The sequence below is a fragment of the Mastigoproctus giganteus genome, chromosome 6, assembly GCF_048544385.1.
Source record: "Mastigoproctus giganteus isolate SK-2022 chromosome 6, ASM4854438v1, whole genome shotgun sequence".
Lineage (NCBI taxonomy): Eukaryota > Metazoa > Arthropoda > Arachnida > Uropygi > Thelyphonidae > Mastigoproctus > Mastigoproctus giganteus.
In genome coordinates this window covers 69641246-69648571 of record NC_143580.1, presented here as the reverse complement: position 1 = coordinate 69648571, position 7326 = coordinate 69641246, and positions in this window count along the sequence as shown.

Genomic DNA, 7326 nt, shown 5'->3' with positions numbered 1-7326 from the left:
TGTTCCAAAATGTACCAATGCCTCTAGTGTCCTATATCTCCAGACTACAGCAAATGAAAAGGTCAAATGTGGCAATCCCCTCAGATACGTCAATTTCAGAATGCGTTCAATCAGTACTCTTGAATTAGCATCCGTAAAAGGTATATCTCGTAGACCAACCCAACAATACTCCAACCACAGCATCATCTAACATAATCCGTGCTTGTCAAGCAAAGAGAAACGCGCAGGCCGTATGCTGCTGAGGTAAGACAATATGCAAATTCCTATAGGCACTGAAAACACCAACGAAGACAAAATAGTATTCGATCTTCATGCAGATGACAAGGTGACGGGATGTCCTGTTAATCAAAGAACAAACACAGAAGATGGCGAGGAACCTGGACCACCCCACCTTTCCTAGAAAAGAAAATAACAAACATGATAGTCGGAAGCCGCTTCTGGCGCCTGAATTAGATTTTCTTCTTCGATTAATAAAAATATGGACATCACGATAACATAGATTCCGCAAATCGCATCTACCACCCTCTCTATTTCTTATCTAGAACAGATAGGCATTCTTTTCTCTTGCAGGATTTACAGGTGTACTAGAAGCCCTGTTCTCTTAATATCCTCCTCAGCCGCATGTAACCAGTCATTCAAGATTGAAACTCCAGCTAACTTCTCAACCACCTGTCTTTTAGCCTACAACGAACGATTTACAATGCTTGAGTTAACAGAGAATCCATAACTACCTAAGCCCTCGCGTTAACACAGTGGATATATTCACCATCCTCAACACACCTCGTGGAAAAGGGTCGATTCGAATCCTGCCAATGACAAGAGAGATTGCATAGGCCTTTTTCCTACACAACGTGGATGACTTCTGTCTCAGATGAGGGTTTTACGATTTTTCTCCCGAAATTTGAGTTTTTCTTCCAACAAAACAGGGAAATCGACTACAGAATACATGCAATTTACAGACAATATACTGACTCCTCATAACTTTAGTTGCTCACTCTTTTCAGTTGATGTTCTATGTGTGTTCATACCTGGAATATTGTATCGAGGTCTACAGAACGCATTTAAAGAAAGATGTTGAACTCCTGGAGAAAGTACAGAGAAGGGTGGCTAGATTGGCATAGGTAGTTAAGCATTATTAATATGAGGAACAACTTTGAAGATCTCATCTACAGAAATTAGCCACCAGACACCTTTGTGGGGTGTAGGATTTGATTGAGGTGTATAAGGTCCTTTTTTGCAGATGCAGAATAAATTCGCTCCCTTGCATGATTATGGCTTTTTATTACTCCTATTAATACACAGACTATCTGTTTTTCTTTCTATATTTCTGTACCAGACTTACAAAAAAGAAAAGAAAAACGAGGATTTAGCCGAATAAGTTAGAACGTGCTCATTTTGCTCGTGGGAGAGAAAGACAGCCCTTCGAGTCTTTTTCTCTTTCCTCTAATAAGTCTCTTGCGAAGAGGATTTAATCATCTCCAGATATCGGTCCCCTTGGGTAGTCACACAAACTTGGGATTAAACTCGGGATTACCTAGGCTTGCCGTTCTTTATTGCTAGAGATTTAACTTTTCCTTAGAGTAATTAACAGTGCTCAGGATTTTGAGGTATTTCAATTTCTTGGTAGGAGTGGAAACCAACTTTAATCTTCTTTCCAACTTCATATTTTCTCCTCGGGCTGCTTCTGGCGTTCTTTTCTTTGATCTCTTTCCTATGTCCATGTTCTGTAATTGGATTGTGTTGTTTTTAAGTTGAAAAGCACCGATGTCAGGGAGAGAGGTTTTGGTTGCGAAGCACTCATCAAGAATTCAGCATCCGTCCGCATACGGTAGGCGAACACATTCGATAATTTTAATTAAATCTTCTAGATTGTTTTGTGGACATTGTATTACAGTCGCCTGTTTATATAGTAAATAACATAATGGTTGTTAATAATGTATTACCCGAGGGATCCATTTCCCATCAGAAATTCGGTGAATACTTTTTTTTTAAAGAAGATACGAGTCATTTGGTTGATCGATATGCATCCTGTTTGTATTTGAACGATATTCTGCTTACAGTTGATAGATTTATTACCTTCTGATGGATTATTATAAGTTTGTTTTTCCTCTATATCGCAAATAATGTACTCAGCGAATCGTTTCATTTAACTGTTGTAAATGTTCCAGTCTGGAAACAAATATCATCTCATTTTGAAATATAAATTTTAATTATCTAATGGAGTTTGGTCAGTATACATTGCTCTACAAACTTAACAGAACAAAATGTTTTAAATGAGTATTTTATTGTGAACAGTGTCACCGAAGGCAAATATTTGATATAAAAAGCATCCTGGCGTGCAAATTCCGAATATCCAATAGAAATCGATCTACCACCTTACGGAGCTGCACATTATGCAAATTATTCAAACCTATAAAAACACGGGTTGCGACCACATCATTTCATTTCCATTTTTGGCATGCTCAGTGGGATTGCCACATTTCCAGTAATCAGGATGACAAGTCATTGTCGTTTAGATGATTATTTTAGATGGCTGGCCATTGGATGAATTGAAATTGGGCAGGCGGAGGTTGCACGTTCGCTTAATGTGTAACGCAGTTTCAGGAGATAGGAACCATAACAAGAACAGTTGGCCAAGGTCACCCGGGGATTACATCAACCAAAACCGACCTCTATCTGTTCTTACAGCAAGACGAAACCCTACGATGTCCTGTCTCAACTGGCTCTTCAGGTTGTTGCTGCTGCCACAGGTGAAAATATTTCCAACCGGACTGCGTTAAGAAGGCTCAATCCAAGTGGACTATATGCAAGGAAGCCGGTGGTTTGTGTCCCATTAACCCCAAACTACCGCATGGCTTGTCGAAACTAGTGCCAATAACATGTGACTTGGAGCTCTAACAAATGGAGTACTGTTTTAGCCTACAAACAGATTCTAGACTTTATTTTGTCTGGAGACAACGAGGAATGCAGTACCATCCCTCCAACACCAGAGAAAGGGCACTTACGGGGAGGCGGTGTTCTCCTGTGGGGCGGAATAATGATCTACGGCTGCCTCCCTTCATGTTTTGGATATAGGTACCGAGGACAGATCCTCGAACCCTATGTGCGACTTTTTTGGGATGCAGTTGGCCCATATTTTCTTTCATGCAGGACAATGCCACTGCACTCAAGGCTCAAGTGATGGATTAATATCTGGAAACGGAAGATATTCAAAAACTGCCATCGCCAGCACGATTGCCAGACTCAAATCAGACCGAACATGAGTAGGACTCCCTTGGGCGTCGCATTGCACGCCAACACCCAACTGCACGGTCCCTTGGTGAGCTAAGATCTGCGCTGGTGGAAGAATGAGATTTGTTGCCACAGAATCTTATAAAACCCTTATATCGAGCGTGGTTCACCCTGTCAGGCCTGTTTAGCCGTTGGAGGGATCATAACGATGTACTGATGCCATGTGACCATATTTTCGAGCATCTTGTATCGACTTTTGTAATGTGACCTTTTTGGTAATTTCTGTCCGAAATTTCTCACTGTATACTCATTTCATCGTTATTCTATGGTACACCTTCATACCAAACTTTGTCCCGCTTCATCGCAAACTGCACGAGTTACACCACATTTTCTACATGTTCTCTTAATTTTGTCGAGCAATTTATATTTGCAATTAGGTATTAATAATATCTTTTGTTAAAGATAGTCGCAAAAGTGGCTGTAATCCACAGTAGACCTTCGAATTCAATTCTAGTAACTGCAATGATTTAAGTCTTTCGTATTGGGTTGTTAGGTTTCGATTGGAATGGTTCTCTCCTGCTTGACACTTAATCGGCACGATACATCGGCGTCTGCCACTCGTTTGGAGAGGTCAGAGTTAGATTTCCGTCGATGAATGGAGGAATTTCTAGAATCCTCTTTAACCGATCTCGGGCTCAATGCTGTTTTTATTGTTATAAGATTTTAGGGTCATCAGCGGCTTAGTCTATATTAAACTCGAATTTCCAGGATAAGAAGCCATGTTGTGAAAAAAGCCTATAAAAATTTCTCACGTATTTGATGGGATTTGAACTCAGGTCTTTTCCTCCCGGTTTTGGGAGGACGGTGATTATGTCAACTGTGCGAAGTGGGCATCGACAAGTGTATGTCGATGAGAGCCCATGAGATTGAGAAACTGTTATCATGAATTAAGGAAAATTCTGAAGGGGGAGATGATCCTCGCACAGGACAAGCTCAAACTCTTGTTTGTCTTGCTAGGCAACGTCAGCATGTAGACCTGGATACGAGAGTTCGTAATACAGTCATGGATTTGCCAAAAGCGCCATGTTTGGAAGACTAAAAATTGATGTTATTACAGATGAAGTATTTTTCTTCGCTGGTAGGTTATGATCAAAGGGAAAGCAGCGATCATCATGTTAATGGATTTCCATCGACGAATTGTGCTGTGTTGTGGGTCTTCAAGACCACAAGTGCATTAATCAGGAATAAATAATAACGTGACTTTTTTGCGTACCTAACGCCTTTCTCGAAATTAAATTACAAAACACGAATTTGAGATGTCAAACGTTGAATTCTTGAAAAGGTTAATCTTGGAGTAATCCTCATTATAATGAAATATTTCTGCATTTTATTGCGCTTGTAAAAACTAAACACCTGTTGTAACCTAAATCAGAATTACAATTAACAAAGTCAGATATGTGCTCTGTTTTCGTTCACAGTTAACTGAATCTGAAGAAGAACCGCGATGTCTCCTAAATGTAGTTCAAAGCATCCATGCCTAGATGCGTGATCATCAGTCTCGCTCTTCGTGAATTATATCGTGAGATGTTCAAATAAAACTTTAAACAGATATCAATCTTTCAAGAACATAAGTTATAAACAGATTTGAATGGAAAACTGTAGCCACCCTTCCATATATTCAACACATCATACCTTTTTTACGATAATCAGATTTATTCACGTTCACCATAATGTACACGTCCAGAGCTGATTAGAATATCATAAATTGCAATTTCTATTCCTTAAACACTTTTCAAAGCGTTATTTTCTCTTAAACGAATCCTTGAGTTCCCTTAAATAAGCAGGTCACTGTTTAGAAAACGCTGACTTTCTAAATAAGGAAATACAACCCCCGTAATTCTCTGCCCTCTTCGGTTTTATGGCTTAATAAGAACCCCTCTGTAATTCTGGTTGGCGCTTATAAATCGCAGTGTTTGAAATTCATACCCAAATAGCATCTTATCGGACGTTATTATCAAAGACAATAAGGTGGAAAAGATTTCATGGAGAATACATAAATTCAAATTTATCGTTTGTTGTCCAACGATTTTTTGTTTCTCTTCTGTAGATGCTGCATCACCGGGGAAATGAAAATATTCCCTCTAGTGATAAATACATAACGGAAAATAAAAGATATCACCATGTTCCTCACAATTGAATTGAGTTCTAACAATACACGTCCGGACGTTTATGATTTTATCAACGCCCTGGTTAACAACAGTTGCCCAAGCGAAAGATAAATAAATTATCGTGCTTGGCTCTTACAAAAAGAAGTGGAACGATCTTGGCCCGAGGCTATCAAACAGTCTGATACAACCCAAGTTCCCGTGTTTGGCAAACGTCATGAATGTTTAAAAACACAACAAGTCCAGTGGGCAACGTATTTTGTCTGAACAGAAGACCGTTGTACGATCTACCAAATGCTCATGGACAACATTTAAGGTTTTATTCGAGTCCAAGGCAAACTCAATGCTTTGAGAACATTCGAAATTCTAATGAAGTGCACGATAAAGTGATGTATTATGGTGGGGGTAGACTTAGAGCGAAGAAAGCGGAACGAACTTTCTAAGAATGCACGTGAATCATTTAGTATCTTATTTGTGTTTGCAGTCATCGTCCGAAGGAATAAATGGAGAAATGGGGGGGAGGGTTTCAACGAGTAGCATGATCGTCAGATGGCGCTTCCTCCATCTTTTTTTCTGACGTAATATGCCCTTAACTTTTAGGCCTTTTTTTTATTGTGTTTATTTCTCGTGAATCTGTCCTTTATTCGTTCTCTCCTTCTATTACCTCCTTGCATTTTTATCGAGATTAAAGAAGACCTTTAAAGTTTAAATTGTATTACGCAAAATATATATTTTTTCATCGGGAAGCTGGTTTGTTTTCGTTCAAAGGAGATCAGAGAGCAATAAAGTTAAGTGTGTTTACCACAAAAGTAGGTATGCACTTCAGACTAGTGCCGAGTTTGCTGAAGAACGCGCGCATAACAAAAGCCATTATGGCCAGGAAAATGGTCGTATAGAGTGCCAAAGTAGATGCACGAAACGGGATTTCGGAAGGAAATTAGAGCAAAGCAGATTAATTTCAATTATCAACATTCAGCTTCCTGGAGACAGGCGACAGCGTAAAGCACATGGAGATTTGAACAACCTCCCTCCCCCTAATGCTCTCTCGGCTATCGTTCGTTTTGTTCGCGCCGACTGTGCGTATATTTTCATCACGCCAGGGAAAAGCTTTGCAGTGGCAATTAATGCGCGATATTTGTTGGGAAGTCTCTGATGACTGTGCAATGGAAAAGCTCATTTTCATTCAAATTGTTGGTTTCACTCTGTTGGCCAATTTGATTTCGTTAACCCTTGATACCCCTTTAACGTGAAGCAGTATTTACAGAAAGAGTGGCCCAATTAGTTCTTTAAATATGTACGAGTTCATCACAAGAATTCACATTGCCGGATGCGTGTATAATTGGAATAATGGATGTCCTGTGCAATCTCCCATCATTTGATGAAGATGAGAAAGGGATGAAACGTGTCGCTCTCTTCAGAAACAAAATCAAGAAGCAGGATCTAATATCAACTTTAGTTTCATTATTTGTATACAGGAAAATCGTAAGTAGTAAAATCTAAATATATATTCGATTTATTTAAAAAAAAACGTGAGTTTAGAAAGCCTTCAAATGAAAACATTTCTGTCAACGCAAGCCTCGAATAATTTCCTCTAATGTAATCAGAAATTTCAAAGTACTCCTCCCCCAGTGGCCGCCGACCCTTGAAGAAACCACAGAACAACGCTGCACGAAGTATTTCTACTTATAGATCTTATTCCAATTTTTTTTAAAAATAAGATGTTCTATATTTTATACTGAGACGGAGATTGCCTTTTCATCTTCATGTATCTAATGGTTTATCAGCCCAGAAGTTCATATTTTTAAATGATAACATTCAGGTAGTGTGAAATTATTAATATAATGCGTGTTTATTTTCTGTTTATTCACGAGGGCCCCTTAATATCTTTGCTTATAAAGATCCACTTCAATTTCTTTTCAGCTAGTGATAT